This window comes from Pseudopipra pipra, chromosome Z (genome assembly GCF_036250125.1).
Source record: "Pseudopipra pipra isolate bDixPip1 chromosome Z, bDixPip1.hap1, whole genome shotgun sequence".
In the NCBI taxonomy this organism is placed as follows: domain Eukaryota; kingdom Metazoa; phylum Chordata; class Aves; order Passeriformes; family Pipridae; genus Pseudopipra; species Pseudopipra pipra.
Window position 1 is genome coordinate 74,098,084 of NC_087581.1, and position 19,210 is coordinate 74,117,293.

The window sequence follows — 19,210 nt, forward strand, 5'->3', positions numbered from 1 at the left end:
AGGTAAGCTCTCAAATACCACTGCATTTGTTTCAAGAAGAACTTGCAGGGTACCTGCTGCCACAGCCTAAAGACCATCTTCACATGGCAAACATTCATTTACAGAGAAATATATCACAACTACTACCCAAATAAACCATGCAGACATATCACAATCCACGTGGTTCCCAGACCAATTAAGGTGAAAACATGATCTGTTCCTTCCAGTACTTCAGGTGATCAGATGGGAAGGAGGTGGATGAAGTAAATACTGTTCAACCAAGATGAATAAAAGTGAAAGAAAAGAACCACATACAAATAAGATAACATTTTTCATAGTCATAATTCCACTCTAGTCACTTAAAGGTATTCTCAGTTTTTCTGGAAAATGGCAGCTATGCAACAGAGGTACTGATTTTGTGGCACTTGACAATCTTCCTATTTCTCTTTCCCCATTGCAAAAGCATTAGCACATTTTTTCCCTCCATTCCAACATATCTCTCTACTGTCCTATTTTCTGTCTGTGTTTGGCACAAGCATCTCTTGCTCAGTGTCACTGACAGCCTTTCTTGCTCAGGAGTTCTAGTTAAGCAGCATTACCACAGTTAACTAAAAGCAATTACACTAACTCGTGGTTGGGATAGACTTTCCTGCTTCTTCTCAGACTTGTTGGAAGAGTACTGCCCCATAAGGCTTTGTCTGTATTTTCCACCTACAGCATCTCATCGAGTGAGACATGACCTTTCCCGATAGTCTTCTATGAAGAAAGTATCTCTCTATGTTAAGAATAAACAGAGTATGTTGACTAGACTCATCTCTAGTGTATACAGTTTATATCAACATTCTAAAATGTTTATAAGTTTAAGAGAGAAGACCTAAACAACTGACTAGTTTCAGTAAATTGCACCTCTTTATTTGCTTTCAGATGCTTTTTAGGGGCAAAATCTTTGCTTCTCCATCCCTCCTGCACAACTGCATAGTTCCTTGATGGTATGAGCAATGTTTGGACGTGGCAGAATACCAATTGTGTGTGAGGCCAAGAGCTTAGCAGGATTCAGGAAAGGATTATACATTTATATGGATAATGAGACCATCCAAAGTTACATTAAGCAATGTAAAAATTAAGAGAATAAATCTTAATTCTTTAATCTACTTTGAAGAGTTATGTAAAGATTTTTACCAGTAAGTAGGTTACTGCAGAGCTGTGTGACTAGCCTGCAGTTTTAGTGATACAATTCCTATATTCTTTTATTGCTGTGTAATCAGACCTGCTTTAGTTGCAGCAATGCCAGACAGCAGTTTGTCACCTAAAAGAAAATGGATGCAATTCTATCTTGAAGAACTGTTATACTTTAGAACCACTAAAACAGTATTCTGCAGAAAAAGTATGAAGAATGAATGTGATAAATGTACTGAAAATACAGCAAATACTTGCATTTTTTACAAAGGAAAATGAGTCCTCCAATGTTTTTTCTTTTTTGTTGCTAAATTCTAAAAGCCTCTTGTTCTCTTCTATAAAGCTACAGATAAGAGATAAGATAAAAAATAGAACAAACAACGGAGGCAAGAGAAATTCAGCGTGGAAAAGAATTGTACTGTTTCTCAGAGTCATAAAGAAGAAGTAATATTTGGGTTTTTTTAAAAGATATTTCAACTTCAAAGACATTCTCCGATTTCCAGGAGTTGAAACAAAATTAGGTTACAAAATCTTCTTCATTTTGAATTCCCTCTCTAAAAAAGGGGGAAGCCAGAACAAATGAAAACACAAGGCTCATACATGTCCAGGAAATGCTTGCATAAGGCTTATTTATCTTTTAACTAACATTTGTTAACCATGGATCAGTAGAACAGCCTCTTGTAATTATGGTTACTGTTCCATTTGTGGCTATCTTCATGAGGCCAGTGAATCTTTAAATTACAGGCTGACCACCCGGGAGCACAAGGATTGAATCAACCACATCTCCGTGGGCAACACATTTGGACGATTATCCCAAAAGATGACATGCTAAAACACACACATACCCAACAAAGCAGGTTTATGCTCACAGCTCCAGAATCACTTTCAGTGCCTGTGGTGGTTTTGAGCTCAATAAAACCAGGGTGGCCCTCACATAATGTGTTCCAATTTAGGATGGGGGAAAGAGCCGGTGGGGATGGTCTTTGTTGAACACTGGTCATTCTGACCCCCAGCACAGCATCCCCCTGTTATAACCTCAGACACTGAGCTGCTACAGAGTGAGGAAACTGGCCCAAAGAAGAGAGGTGTGGTTTGCTGAAAGGCTGTGTACATTTGAAAGACACATACATACATGTCTCACATATACACACCTAGAATATGCAAACATATATACATATATATCAAATAGGAAGAGAAACAATTCTTTTTGTTGTTCCTAAGAGTCTGTATAGTCAAAGCAATTTTACTACGTTTGCTATTGTCTTTATTAATGCCTCAGGGCTTCCCATTCAAATCACCACTTCCACGAGAAAAGACTTTATTATGTTTATTGGGTGTATCATTCATCTTTGATACTTAATCTGTAGTGCCCTAGGATCAGATCACAGACCTAGCTCTCAAAAGCCTGAATCCAATGATATCCAGTCAACCAGCAAAGTGCATTGAGAGGCTGTGATGAACTAACCTTCCCTTCTCTCATGACTCCACATAAGTTGTATTGGCATCACAGATACACCCAGGTGTTGTCTGAAGGACTTACAAAGAAAGTTGTTCCATCTTGAACTGAAATTTATGATGGTCAGTTTATAAATACACACGGATTCTTGACTAAAGGGTTTTCTGCAAGCCTTACAGTAGATCTGGAGAGCCTACCCTTGCCCCGAGCGTAGCTATAGGCAGAAAAACAATGTCATTCAAAGCCAGCTCTCTTATTCCAGAAAATTTGCTCTCATATACCCATTGTCTAATAAATTATTCCTTTTGAATAAAATCTCAGAAAGAGACACAGCACTCTTCAAAACTCCCACCCTAAGTAAGTAGGGGCAAGGCATCTGGCTTTTACTTAGTGTTTCAGTCTTTGTATAATGCGTAAATGATGTTTGTGAAATATATACACACTTACAGACATGTTTTGATGGCATCTAGGAATTCAAAGATATTTGGTTTCCCATTGTGCAGGACATTATATAAACACTCATTTGTAAGCTGGTCCTTTCCCCAGAGCCCTATAACATGATCTTAATACTGTGCTGATGGATGCCTTATCATCTGTGCAAACTCAGTTACCAAACCACTCCCTAATTACATATAGACAATGCACATCTGGACCAAAAACGTTGCAGCATAGAGAATTCCAGGTAGAAAGGATAGATCTGCCGTGATTTTGCAACTGTAACATGTATTCTGAATTGCTTCTGAGACAAGCAAAATTCAGCTGCCGAGCTTTGAACAGGGTCCTCTATAAGGTGAGTGAGGATTTGGCTCCTTGTTTATACCGTGTTTCTTCTACTGAAGGGGGAGGGAGGAGAGTCTTTTATGTTTTTCTGTGAAAAAATTGTCCTAAGAACTTGAAATGTGTCATGGCTGTACGCAGTGTAAAGCAGGTGAGGCCAACCTGCCTGAGCACAGCACACCTCCCGTTTGCCTCCCGTCGGTTTGGGATGTGAGTGCGCTGCTACTCCGCAGCACTCACTCACTGGCTTTCTTTGTAAGGAAAACCCTGTGCAGAAAGTGGCCCTAGTTCACCCCTGTGATTCCTGGGGCTTGGAGGAGCGGGATCTGAGCAGCACCAAGGAATCCCACCTGCCCTGCCACAAGGATGTGGCCCAAGGAAGAGGTTTTGGCCAGGGCAGAGTTAATATTTTGCAGTAGCCATGAGGGGCTGAGCCTAGAGCCGTGTGGGAGTGTCTCCTTTGTTGTTCTGTACCTCCTCATGTCGTCGCTGGGGGTGGAAGTAAAGGACTCTTATCGGGAAGAAGGTGGGCAAAAAAGCCGGGCAGGCACAGGGTGCATCTGCCACCGTTTTCAATTGTCCCGGGCTTGGTGAGCATTATGTTTGTAAAACACCCTCTCTTTGTACACTTTTGTTATTAGTATTTTTGCTGATACTGGTCGTTTTCTTTTCTGATTGCTGTTTCCAGTAAACCGTTCTTATCTCAACCCATAATCTCTGTCTATCTTGTCTCACCAGACCAGGGAGGGGAGCAACTCGTGGTTTTCTTTCTAGTGGGAGCACTAAATTTGGGAATACCATTCCTAAACCATGACACCCAGGACCTACTGGATGGTAACAGAGCTTGCCGTGGTTATTCAGCAGCTAACAGCCTTTGTGTTACCCACTGGCTCTCTTTCTGAGGGTGGGTGAGATGTAATGGGTATGGGTGAAGATTTGGTCCTCTGCAAGTATTGACTGCTCTGGGTTTCTCCCCTCTCTCCTCCCAAGTAGCCTGTGAATGCATTCCTGTGAACTGTCACTGTCTGCTCCCTCATCTCATGTCAAGAATGCCATAGACACAAAAAAGTAATTCCTCCTAATTTTCCCTGTGCCATGATTATAATTGACAACCACCTGCCTGCTTCTCTGGACTTGTGGGTCTGAGTTCAGGGTACAGTCATTTGCACCAAATCATATTTTACTTCCAGCATGACCTCCCTGTAACTTGCTGGCAGTCAGCAAACAAGATATTGAGGCTCACAACTTCATCCCGTTCATTGCTCCCTCTGTGTAGCCACAAGCACATTTACCTGGCAAGAACGTTACCCCTCAGACTGTTTCTCTCTGGCAACAAAATGCTGCCTATGGAGAATGGCTTGTTCTATTGTTCCCCTATCAAAAATAGTTTGGGGGAGGGACAAAAGAAGGGGAACAGTTACAAGATGAAACAGCCACGGTTGCAATTATGTAGTAGTCATTTAAGGCTGCTGCAACATTTAACTGTAGCTTGCTTTTGCTACCAAAACGGCTGGAAAGCATTACCAAGGCATAATATACATAAACTGCCACTGACACCAAAAAATTACTTCTGCGTAATAGGAGAGATGAACTAAAAAGGGCCAAGACTAAGACTGCAATTTTAGGGACAGAGGGAATTTCGTCATATCAACCATAATCTTTACAACAGTTTTAGGTTATACTTTTACTATACTTTTCGTTGCTATTTTTTTAAGTTTGGATGAGAAATTAAATTCACAATTATCCCATATTTATAAAAATGCAGGTGAGTGTAGTGGTGGTTTGATGTGGTCAGAAATATCTTTCAACACCATTCTAAGGCAGTTTACCTGTCTTTTTTGTCATGTGAGAGTGGACAAGTGTATCGGTACTAGATTCACAGCTATAATTAGGACTATAGTTGAAGACCTAATACAAAAATACACATTACTATTTTCCTGTGTTGTCACAGTAGATGTTTTTTCAGATGACCGGAAGACTAGCCTAACCTGATCATCTGCCATGAAAGTAGTAGAAGGAGCTGCATCCTATGCACTTTTCATGTTGAACTGGGAATGAACTATGAAAAAATCCCATATTATCTGGAATATGTGGTGTCCAGAATTGGTTCAAGGAGTCTTGAAAGCCTTTGCAGAGTGTAGTCCTGAGTCTCAGTGAGGTAACCGGGCATGTAAGCAGCAGAGCAGCTTTTTTAGAAGGGGTTTTTGTACTCTGCTAGTTCCCCATTTTGTGACTGAGAGAAGGATGGTTTGAGAGTCAGCAACTGGCAACTGTTCTGAAGTTGAAACTTGAACTAAAATTAATCTTAGAACCACAAACTGTTTCATAACATCTCGCATAATAACAGCAATTTATTGCCTTGTGATGCTAAATCCTTCCCTGTTTCTTCACTTTGTAAAACTTCTATTGTACTGGCTCCTTCCTGTTTCATTGAAGGGAACAGCTTGTATGAATCAGTGATGAACCACTCTCCAGAGTTATGAATAGCCAGCTATCACTCTCTGTCTTGACTGTCCAGAAAGGCCAGAGCTGCATCTTCAAATATCTTTCCATTCTTCCACCCTTTTCCCTCTGTGTAAGGGCTGAAAGCAGGGTTTTGGCCAGGCTGGTGTACAATGGAGAGTCAGCACCAGAATCACACAGCTGTCAGCTTGTGTTCCACACTCTGGGAAAAGCCACTTCTGCTCGTAACTTCCTTGCATTCTTTTTTAAAGTAAATTAAATCCCCCATTGAAGAGGGGGTGTAGTATGTATTAAATTGAGACACCCTACCTGACCAAGGCACCTTCCACTGAAACCTTACGGATCATCTGAAGATACCGTGAAGTCTTACAATACACAGACATCGAAGATCTGAACTGAACATCTCAAGGAACAAATGGATAGGAAAGATGATAATAAAAATGGTATTGCTTATGAGTTCCCCGTCTTCTTTTCAGATTTCCTGGTTCATAAGTACTCTGGAAAATTTTGCCTGGCTTAGCAATGTCCTTAAACTCTTCAAACCCTACTTTGGTGGTGCAGAACCTCCTGTCAGCCCTCTTTGGCTCTTCTCATAACCAGTGTTTTCACAACTAAACTGAAAGAGCTAAGGAGCAAATCATTATAGCTTAGCAAAAATATGGGGTTTAAAGCATATATATAAAAATATCATCATGGCTAGGCTTCGCGAACGAAGATTTGGGGATATAAAAATATAAATCATTACTAACTCCACTTTTCCCCCCAAACCAGAATAAAATGACGAATGTTAAAGGGTGGATATGACAAGCTCATCTACAGAGCTTTCACAGTCAGTTACCCCAAATACCAGGAGTAAAGCATATATTATGTGCAGGGCTGGACACTGGAGGGTTTCATTGTGAATCTGCAAAAGAATGACTGTTCAGCATTTGGATGGAGTACACAGCTAACTAAGATTACCACAGAAAACATGGGACATGAGAAGAATATTGTTTTCTGACCATGAAAAGACCACACACAGAGTCCATGTGGAATGCACACTGGACCATCTTCAAAAGCATAGACGTTGCATTCTCTGTTATGCTCCCAGACTGGTTTAATTAAATATAGGCATTAGGCAGTAAATGTGTTGGCAGTTTCACACTGAAATGCTGCTGTTGTACAAGTAACTTCCTCACTGTAGTTTATTATTTTAAAATGGTACCATATTTTTTCATTCTAGTTAAGAGTGTAGAGCTTGCAAGGAAACATATTTCTATAAATCAGAATCTTGAAAAACACAAAAGGAAAAATAATTAATTCACTAATTTAATTAATAAATGTTTATAAATTGAGTAGTTAAAAATAGGTGTTTATAATGTTTAAGCTTCAAAAGATAGTTATGGGTCATATTATATATTCAAGTGTTTATTGGTTTTACATTTCAACAATTAATTTTTTGAGGGCAGTATTTTGTCTATAATGTTATTACTTTTTCATATACATATATTTATCTAGGTACTTACATAAATGCCATCTATATTTTATTCAGTTTACAGTGTCAAAGCTAGACTGTGGCCTGATAACTTGGGTTAAAATATCTGTGACCACAAATACAGTTAAATAAAACTTACTATATGAACTTTGTAAATTTTAGGAATGTAAACCTGGGCTACTTCACAGTACACGCATTTTTTTAGTCTTGAAAATTCAAGATGTTTAAACATAATATTGATTTTCTTCTCTTAAAAACACCTTTCCATGGATAAGAGGAATCACTGCTAGGAGTTTTTCCTTCTAAGGTATTTTTTCTAATTGCAATTTAGATATTTGCCTAATGCACTGCTACAAAGTCATGAACTACACAGCTTGCTGACTTGTATGGCTGCAAGCTTACAAGTGTGCCGTTATTCTGTTCTGCATAAGCAGGTAGAAAGGGATTATGAAGGTCACCTTTTCCATTTTGTCCCCATTAAAAATGGCAGATGCAAAACGTGGCTGGTAGGTGTGTGCAGACTCAAAGGGACACAGCCACTGGCTGGTTTGCCTGTTGAGAGGATGCCTTGTTGTGAGAAATCTTAAACTCTGTTTATTGAAGCCACAGTTATGCACACACACCTTTATGGGCTTGGCTCACAGATTCTAGTTACAGCAGTGAAGATACACCTCTCTCATGAATTCAGGAGGCAGCAAACTTAGGGCTGGAAAAGATACTGATCCTTGTTGAAGAAAACTTTTTTTGTTACTGTTTTAACCTGTCTGCAAACTTTCAACAGGCTTTATTTTATGGGTGCCCAGTGTAAGATAGGCAACAACAGAGTGCTAAAGAGAAATAGGCATCAAGAAATGATCACGGACAAGAGATTAGACATCAGCAGTGCTGGAAGACTTTCAATCCCCAGAATAGATTATAATAATAGTGTAGATAGCTCCTGCTAAAGGAGAGATGGCCATTGCCTCTACCTTTTCTTCTACCACCCTTGCCATTGGTAGCCAAGCAGTTTATCTGTGGGATGAGGCAGTGACAGGAGAGCTCTTCCCCTGTTATGTGTTATTCTGATAGCAAATTACATTATGTCTTCTCATCTTTTCCTTTGGAGATAACCTCTGAATCTGGGTCAGGTCTTGCTAACAGGCTGGGCAATAGTTAGCAACCCTCAATGAAGCAGCTTTTCCAGGTGGTTTCCCTGTCATAGAGCTTGCAACCATCTTTTAGGGAGGGCGGGAATACAACACCGTTGGTCATGTGTTATTTGTATTGTCCTGAATTTACTGGCTCTACTATTGTTTTAAAACTCAGAATAATATTGTCCCAAAGTCGCTCTTTTGAATCTGCTTCTTTGAGACAAATCCTTTGAATTACACATAGTTGCCAAATCACACCCAATGTCAGCATGCTTTCAGCTGGAGTACCTCTCTCAGACTTCCCACCAGCATTACTGGATATATGAGGTGGCATTCTGTGGGTTTGCTACATCCCAAACCCCCTCACTGTGTCCCAGAGATCTTGAAGCTGTCATGAAAGACACCAGTGTGCTTAATAACCCATTTCCAGGCTACACTGGTCTGACAAACACCCTGAGCAGTGCAGCTGGTGGGTAAGTGGCTCTGTAGCTGAGGTACCAGTGCTGGGCTGAATGAGACATTCACCTTCCCTGGAAACTGCGGATACACATCACTGTGTAAACACGGGCTCTTCAGGAGGCACAGCACTGGGTGCTCCTGCTTTGAGGAAAAAGGTTATTTAAATAGATGGCAGAGATAGAGCCAAAATATTTCGTGGAATGGAATGACTATTCCAGTCTTCACAACTTAAGCTGCACGTCTCCTGAAGCTCCCTGATCGTAGTTTGCACAATCCTTGGGGTGTGGTGTCTCCTGGTTTTTGTGGTGTACAGGGAGAGAGTTGTTGAATGAGCAGCCTTTTTCCCAAACTGACAGCAATATATTTTCCATTTTGAGCCTGCATCCATGTACATCTCAAGTCAGAGTTTAGTATTGAAAACATATGTTGTTTTAATCTGCTTTATATCTCGTATCAGTAATAACAGCAGCAATATAACCCATTTATTTTGCCTGAATGAAAGAAGCCAAAAGCCACTCTTCTAATGATTTTTCCATTCCTGCTGTTTATATTTTTATAGTGCCTATTAATTGGAGACTATTAGTAAAACAATACTGTGTACACTGTTTAGGAGCCATGTTTAAAAAGAACTCATTAGCTGACAAGTTGTTACACAGAAATACTTTGGTGTTTAAAATAAATAAATAAAAAAGCGCATGCACTCCAGCCCAGTCTTCAGTGGCTGGCACTGAAAGGATTTCCCCCGTTTTCTGAAAGCCCTTCCATGGGGGAGAGTGAGCTTACTTCCTAAGGAAATTACTCCAGAGGTGTCTGTAAGAGAAAACCAGGCACCACTTTGCAGCTCTACAATTGCAATGAGAGCAGTCATGAATGAATGCTGAGCCAAAAGAGTGATGCATGTTTACATTATGCTTACTATATTAAGCCTGCAAATGCATAAAAATGTAGCTGCCATGAACAACTGCCATGTATAGCACTCAGTGTTCAGGGAAGCATTTGGTTCTGGCTATAGGGCTCTGTGCTGAACTTCAGCTTTAAAAAACGCTCCCCCAGTCAGCTGCCGGCTGGGAGAGTGGAATGTTCTGGAATGCAGTGCACGCTGCAGCAGAGGAACAGTGTCTGTGGAGGTGTTTCCTTTGAAGGACCCCCACTGGCCCTCACACCCTTCTGGGATTTTGGCACCTCTGTGCAGGGTGGGGGGAACCCAATGGGTTGCACGGGTGCTTCCCTTGGCACTGGCAGAGGTTCCTCCCCTCCCCTCCCCCCCAGCGCAGGTTGTGCTGGTACCACCCCTTGTGGGACCCTATGAATGAACTGAGGCAATGAGTGAGTCAAGCTGGAAATCACCCTTAAAAAAAAAACAAAAAAAAAAAAGAAAAGAGTATTTTTGGCCTGGATATATTCCCAGATTACTTAATCTCGTGGCTTCACGGGCACTTGCACTGATACCCCCAAGAGAACAAAAAAATGAGCAGGTAGGAGACTTTAGTGTGACTCCACCACCAAAAAATAGGCATGTGTAAACAGAGAGACAGCTTGGAAGAAATCTAAATATCACCATGTGTTATCTTTCTGTTTTGTTAATTTTTTAACCATATCTTCCATATTTACTTCATAACAACAAATCATCTTGCTCCTGAAGCCTGCTCACAAAACTTCCCATCCCCTAATTGGATTATTTTCAGCTCACATTGTGAAGAGATGGTCATGGCAAAAATAAGTCTACGACTCAGGCAAGATGGGGCTATTTTGGCCCATTTCATACTTTGGACAAGCAGTCATCAATGCAGCCTTAGCTGTCAGGAAGACACATGGAGCCTTCTACAACAGGACAGCTTGTGAAGCAGAAAGCCATCCAGAAATAGGATTAACTATCTTCTGTAAAGACCTGCACTTGAGGTTGTTTTTGTGCTTACATAAAATGGACTTCTGTCCATTGATCCATTCTTAGACCTGTGGTTACTGTATGACACACATGCCAGTCCTATTTGCCACCTGTGGCTTGCTACCTGAGCACTCTGTGTTATCTGGGATAGCAAGTACTCAAAAACCAGGGGATCGAGGAAAGAATATCCAGAGGCCTTTGGTACTGGCACATAGCAGTTCCAAACCCCTGCAAAATCCCCACTGGCGGCAGCAGCCACACAGTAAAACACTCTGGCTTTTCAGCATGAGTATCTTCTTTTTTCATCTGGTTGTTATTGGCTGATGCACCATGTACAGACCCAGTAGTCCCCAGCTCAGGTACTGGGGAAGGTGCTATCAGTGAGTGACAGCACTTTTGACTGTCCAGATTGACTGCAAAAGGAGACAGAACAATTCTCAGGCATGCTGTTGAACAACATGGAGCTAGGCTGTTGCAGCTAATGGCAAGTGAATGCAAGAAGGATAAAAAAATTCCTCGCGATCAACAGATCTACTAATTAGTCTTCCTTGTCAGAGGCCAAACTGCACAAAACTAACACTGTACCTACAAAGCATTCTCCAATTCTGTGGCCTAAAGAAGGTGACTGCATGATTTTAACTTGGTTTTCTGAGGAAATAGAAGAACTATATAGTGTAGCTGCACTGATTTTAGCAAGATTTGAGGTAAGTTTCACAGTGTTGCAAAGGGATTAAATAAGTCTGGGAAACCAAGTTTCAACAGTGCTTGATTGAATAGACCAGCTTATTTGTTTGTTTGCATTTTCAAAGGGACTACTTTTGTCATCCCAACTGATAGGGTCAGAAGTGAGGCATGGAGAAGTTTTGCTTCTCAACTGCAGAGAGAGTGAGGCTCTAAAAAAGTATAGGGAAGGCGACATAGCTTTTACACAAGCTACACTACCCTTTCTGGGGATGGTAAATAAATAGATTGTACCTCATTTCATTTTTTAAAAGGGCAATAAAAACAGGTATGTAACTGGTTGTTCTGATCAAGGACTCAGAGGCACCTGAAAAGTTTATTGTTGATTTGCTACATTATGGTGCTTGCACAGCTCTTCTCTTCTATCAGCTGTGATAACAACTGAGATTTTCTATACTCTTTCTACAAGGTGATTCTCCTCACTGTGCTCTACCTACATGCTGGCTCCTGGGGTCAGAGTTGATTATCACATGCATTCCCTGCTTCTCTTGGCTCACAAAAAAAAAATATGCTGAGACGAGCAAGCAGAATATAATAGCAGAATAATACATTAACTTTTGGGTGACCTTTGAAGTGCAGTAGCTGATATTAATGAATAATTCATAAATCTCAGAAAAGGAATTATTTAATTCTAAACTATACTACAGGCGAAGTAATATTAGGGGATACTGATGTTTTTAACAATTATTGATTTACCTGAGAATGCGTCCCTAGTGAAAAGCAATGGTTTGTTTATGCAGACTTGATGTTTAAAAGAGCAGAATTTTATACAGCTCTTTTGCCATTTCTGGACACAATCCATCTGATTGGTTGGTCTACACTGAAAAACAGTCACAGTATTTTAAGGACAACAGGAACAGCTCATTTGTTTATGGTAGATGATGAAGGCCACATTTCTTTCTCCTCTGACTTCATATCAGCCTTCCAAATATTTAGATTCCCATCTGCAACCATTCATCACCAGGCAGGCTCCTGGTCTGGGCTGTCATCAGGGGTCCATCCCAGTGCTCCTTCCTTGCTCTGGGCCATTTGTTGTGCCAGCTCTGGTGCCTCTATGGCTACACAGCAACACAGATTAACAAACTCATCTGGCTGTGAGAGGGAATCATAACAAAGCAGGAAATCTGGTTATCAGTCCTCACCAACCACACTTGGCTGGTTTGCTACCACCAGTTCTCAGACTTAATCTGAGATTATATATATAATGCTGAGCATTTATATCACCAGAACACATCCCTGCTGCTTTACTGTGAGCAATGCCCAGCCACCAGACAGTGGCCTTGGACTGACCTGCCCACTATAGGACTGCAAGAGCTACAATGGTTACCCCATGGACTTTTATTATTTTCCTTACACTCCTTGTTCATCATTTCTTTTTGGATAGAACTGCCTGCACTCGTCATTTCCTTCAGTGTACCAGTGAAATGATTTTTCCACCAATGCTTTTTGAAAGGAAGAAACCAATTACAGAGATGTGGATACACACATTACTACCTCTGCTTAGTTTTATTTTAGGAGGGAGAGTATATACTGGAATACAGTGCTGGTAAGATACAAACTTCTTGTTGTAGCTGTATTGCAACACACACAGTATGTGTTCAATTTTAGAATTCAGATATCATATAGGAAAATAAAATGCTTGGGCCACTACATGAATGTAAAAATTTTTGAAACTATACTAAAAGATTCTACTGCAAGGTGAGGAAATGCTAAAATTAAGTGTAAATTTTTAACCTTCATCCTTAACTTTAGGTATGCACAAACTATGATTTAAATGCACTCTCATTTTTCGTGTGATAAAGCAAAATATTTCCCAACATTTTCTAATTTTAAGTAAAATTAATTTACTATAACATCACAAACAGTGTTTGAATAGCATTTAGTATATATCACAATCATTACTGTAACTTAAGGTAGTAGAATGTGACAGATACTATTTTACATAGCTCTGATTTACCACCACTATCGGTAAAAACTAATCTGGGGTTTCACCCTTTAATTTGCCATCTAAAGCCTTGCAACTGACAATCATCCCCGTATTATTAGGCTTAGGTGGAAGGCCAGAGTAGTCAGAGGCTTTTTGTGGATGTCAGAGTCTGGCCCACGTTTCTGATGGTGTTATACAGACAAAACCTGCTGCTTGGGAAGAACATCATCATAAACTTCAGTAAAGTGCAAGGCTGATTATTTAAGAGGAAGTCTCTAGCAAGAATTACAAAGATAAAACTGAGTGAGCTACAAATTTCAACATTCAGGCTTTTCCATTTTGTTTTAGATTCAGAAGAAATTAGTCAGATGAAAGACATCCTGCATGCTGTCAGCCTAACTGAATAACTTCTAATTCAACCTTTTTTTTAAGCTTTTATAAGATGAATAGGAGGCCACATTTTTCTTAAAAAGAAATTAGAGTTAAATGTGTGGATTTCTCCGTGATTATGCATCCCCTTATGTTTAACAATCTTAGCTAGAGGTGGCTTACCAGAGTTTTTAAGGTACTCACCACCCAGTGCTGCAGTGGGTGCTGCCAGTATCAGCCTCAGTGATAAGGCATAGGGAACTGCAGAAAGCTCAAATCTTTCAAAATACAGAATTTGGTCCAACTGTGTAGGTATAGATTGAAGTACAAAGGCTGAAGACATACCAGTCTGACCTCTACACAACAATGCACAAGCTACTATCAAATCTTAAAAGCACATTTAGTAAGTAAAAGACATGTAATGCCTTGCTGTGCAATGAAAGGCCTTTCCAAAAAGGACCTGAGTGTAGCCTTTTCTAAGACAACAGGTCTTTGTTGTTAGTTAGAAAACCCACTACTTTCTATACTGTACATCATGCCCACTTTTTCTATGTGACTGACTACAGCTGAAGAGTCAGTGTTCCTTTACATGAACTTCTTCCACACAGAAAAAATATTTTTCCATCACAAAGATAAGCTTTTTTTTCAAGAAAAGTCTTAGAACAATTTAAACGATGTTCCACGAGTTGTAATTGCATCGTAAAGAACCCTTCCTTCTGCAGCACTTTATGTTTACTGGTTGTTATTTTAAATGCAGCCTTTAAATTACAAAGCTGTAGCATCGTTTCATGAGGCACAAAGCAGAGGCAACCACTGAAAACCACTCAACCAGTGCTAGCCAAATATAACCATTGATCAGCACTGTTTGCCTCTTAAATTTAGGACCTAATCGCTAATGTGATGCCTAAGAAGCCTCTGTTTAATTTTGCTGGTTTTTGCCCTTGAAATCTATTGCCTTCTTCACCAGAGAAAACAATTGATGTTTCTCCCCCTCTTCCTCGGTTGTGTCACACCCAAAATTGTAAGCAGAGCTGGAGTTCAGAACAAATACAAGCTCAAAGCAGGCATTGCTGGCAGTTTGAAAGACTGTAATTGCTTTATTCCATTGTTTTCCTCCTTTTTTTCCCTTTTTTTTTTTTTTTTTTGCCTAGTACTGTATGTTCTGATTCCTGCAGACACTGTAAGTGGAAATGGGGAAAGAGCATAAGAAAACCTGTTTACAGAGGACTGTTTGCCTACTCAGATGCACTAGAACTCTCATGAGGACCCAGGCATACATGAGTTTTTCAGCTCAACTCTACAAACTGAACAGCATTGTCAAAGTTTCAGACCAACATTCACTTATCAATTGCTTAATATTTTTATTTATTTATGCCAATGGCAAAGTGAAGAGATCCCACAAGGTTAAGTAAACTGCAAAGGAGTATTTTTCAAACTTGGGTTTAGCAAGGGAATTCAATAAAGGTGTGATGTGTCATTTGTATTGCAATAGTTTTAAAAAAGTGTCAGGCAGGACCATAACCCTCTTAAAGTAGACACAAGAAAAATCTTGATGAGAGGTGGAGTAGGAAAGCTATCCCCAAACAGCTTCCAGCTCACTGTCAAGCTGTCTTCTACATCTTAATTCCTCCTGAAAATGTGTGAACTAAAAAAGCAAGGCCCAATGAGATTGTGCATAGCTGAAATAACCACAAAGAGCTGAAACGCCACAAATTCAGACCCTTTCATCTGAATTCACTTTCAAGGGTTATCAAACACCTGTAAGATACTCCCTATCCTACACTTCAACTCAGTACCTAAACACAAAGATGTTTGTTCAAAACAGTCTTCTGAAACACATAAAAACTAAACATTTTTCACTTAACCACCTTTGGTCCATCAGGTTACCACAAGAGCTGTCAGTGTCTTAAATTCCTTCCCCACAGTATAGATCTACATAATGTCCTCTGAAGACTTATATGCCACACTGAACTCAGCCTTAGTTCAATCCTGTGCAGTGTCACTGGCTTTATTGGAATTGAGTTTGTAAGAGATTTTTACTCTTTACACGATCCGAAAAACTCAATTTATAAAAGTTATTTATAGCTAACACCATCTTTTATGAGATGTTCTACTGAAGAAACTAATTTTCATCAATATCTCTCCTATTGAGAAATTTCTTGGTGCAAGGAAAATCAGTGTTCCAATGGCTCAGGTTTCAAACTGAAGCTCTACAAGAATTGAAATAACAAAAACAGGGAACTTGTTGGGAGGATTTGAGAAGGTTCTGGTATAATAATGGATATTTTTGTCATTCTTCCTCCTTCGCCCCATTTTTTTCCCAGTAGCAAACCAAAAGATACATGTGGGAAATAGGTATGAGAAGAAATGTAAAAAGGAATCACATGTAATTTTGGGAGCCTGGAGGCTACTTGTGATCATTTCAGAAGGTGCTTCAGTGACAAAACTGTTTTAAAAACTCCTATCTCCCACTTATGCCTGCCAGTTCAAACCAAACTATTATTACACTGAGCATTCAAACACAAAACTTTAGTAACCAAAGCAGCCCTTGACTTTTAAATTTCAGTTTTCACTGTGGGCTAAAGCAGCATCCTGTTCTGGAAGTTCCTTGTCCAAATTCAGTATTTCCAAGGTTTTATGTGAGAGAAGATGATGGCATCCTGCCCTGGACCTGATTACACTTCAAGGAAGAAGGGATAGAAAAACTTCAGTTTTACAGGTTGGGTAACAAGTCATGATCACCAAATTTTTCTTCACTTGAGTGGATCTGCCTATTGTGGTATCCATGTTTCTTAGGTATTGTAGAAGAAAAATAAAGAGTGTTATACATTTGCAGGGTTTTGTCTTTATAGCCAACTAATATTAGGAAACACGAGTTGAGAACAGCTTCCTTGTAGTCTCATACAAATATCAGGGTGATCCAACCAGCCAAGTGGGCTTCTACCTACTGTAGCAGCTAAAAATGAAATACAAGGAATTCTAGATTTGAGTGCATTTTAGTTGGTGTATTTCCTACTTTTCTTTTCATGGAAGAAAAGCCTGTTCCAAAAAGACATTTATTACATAGCAAGAGTTAACAATTACTCCCTAGTGATACATATATAACTTCCAGGATAGCTTTGCTGGGTTTGTGGGTCAACAGCGTATTTCTTAATGAAAGAAGAAAAAAACAGAGTTGCTGTTATGAGGCAGGTGCTGAAATCTCAGTAACAGTTCCCAAGCAATGTGAAACCCCTGTAAATCATTGCTCCCTCACAAGGCAACCAAGGCAAAGAATTTCCCAAACTGCCCTTATTTTGCTAAGAGTGTCATCTTGTGGAATTCTTGGAACATTCTTCAGCCCTGATTGGCAGCTGAAGAGGAGGATTAGTTTTCCTCCTGGTGGAGTAATCCATTATAGCTGAAGGTGATTACTTTTAAGAAAGCAATGTGTCAACAAAGCCAAGAGAATGTGGTTCCCTGACATCTGCCACTAATGAGACACCATTCTTTTCTTTGCTCTCCAGTGGTATTTCCTAATGACAAAGCCAGGGGTGGGGGGAGAATGGGGGGATGTTTGTGTTTTTTTTAAGCTACAGCAACTGCACAGACTTTGATATCAAGCTGTTGTAATCTCAGCTCTGATTCCCCCATCCCTTCTGTCATTCCTACCGTCCATTCCTCAATACTCCCACCGAGTTATTCCCACCTACAATGCCCCGTGGTGCAGAAAGTGATAACCTTCACCAAAGCATGTGCTCTCCTCTTGATATCACACTACAGGAGCTGTTTCTTCAGATTGTCTGATTTTGTCAGCCTTTCTCCAATGGCTGACAATACTCTAGGCCATGGTACTGTTAAATCAATGACAGAATAAAAAAAAAAAAAAAGTCTATTCTGAGAATGAAATTTATTTCCTGTAATTAAAGCTATACTCTGTGGCAGTATGCCAAAAGACATTCATATTTTTCTTTAATTACCCAGAGCAATTAATGTTCTAAGGCATTTTTTTTGAAGTAACATGCCAAGAAAACACAGGTTAGAATCTTTAAAGATATTATGTAGGTCAGCAGACAAGGACAGTTTTCAAAGTGCAGTTCAGCATGATTCACTGTATAATGGCTTAAAGTTTAACCTTGTGTCATTCGGCCCACACAGCTTTTATATAGGATATCCAAATTCAGTATAAAGGGCTAGAACAGCAGCTAGCTGGAGATCTGAAAATAATGGATATTTGGTATGTTTCATGAGTCTTCACTCAGGCAGATACCTTCTGTTGGTAGCATACAAGCACCTGGCTTACAAACGTATTTTTGTTTAAAAACAAAACAAAAACAAAAAACACACCACACACAGAAAAACCCACAAACAAACAAAAAATAAGAAATATAAGGGGAAAAAAAGAGACAATATTCTGAATTGTAACTCTTGGAGGATCCATTAGCAGGTCAAAATGTACAGCTTTACCACTTTTAAAAACACCAGTGAACTCCTTAACTGGCTCATAATACTACAAGTCACACAGATGGAAGAGTTCTCTTGAATAACTCAACTGCACTACTTTATTCAAGAGCAATTAATTCTCAGTGAAGTCAACGCAGCTGGAAATAAGCCCATGATTCCAACAGGCTGCCTTTTCCTAAGCTCTTCCTTCCAGATATCACAGAGCCCTCAGTCTGCAACTGAATTATTGCACGAAAAAGTACCACCACAGGTATTCTGGAAGCGTGAATTCTACCAGGATATAAACACTCAGCTTTGCTATGTGAAGTCCCAGGATTTTAAAGTGGATTCCAGGATTTTAAAGTGGATTCTTGCTTGTTGGTTTCTTTGCAGAGGGGCTCCTGGCAGCCTGTGAAGGGGAGGAAATTAAGGACTTCCCAAAACCAAGAGAACTGTGTGTGAAAAGAGGATAAAAGTCACAGGTCATCAGTAAACCAGAAGAGCCACCATCGCAAAGTGACAGAAGCCCCAGCCACATGTCCAGAGAAGAAAATAACTTTTTTTTCAAAATAAAGCTCAATGGCACTAGTAGCAATAAAGACAAAATACAGAAACATGAGTAAACATTAAACATAGATTCATAAACAGTCATTAGTGTGTCTCTGAATCATGAATGCTGGACTGTTTGTCCAAACAATCTGTTACAGATGAGTACAGAATTCTCAATAACACGTCACTGAACATCACTAATACAGATGCTTTCCTAAGTTTCACACTAAGCAAAGATTTAGTTAGTTTAATAGCATAGTGAGTGCTAAGACTTCATTTTCTCATTTGCTTTGCAGTATATTAAATAATATCACTAATAAAGAAAATAAAACTCGTAAAATGAATGTAGAAAGTGTATTGTGGTGCATGATTCCTGGAGGAAGAGGGAAAGAATTGCTCTGTG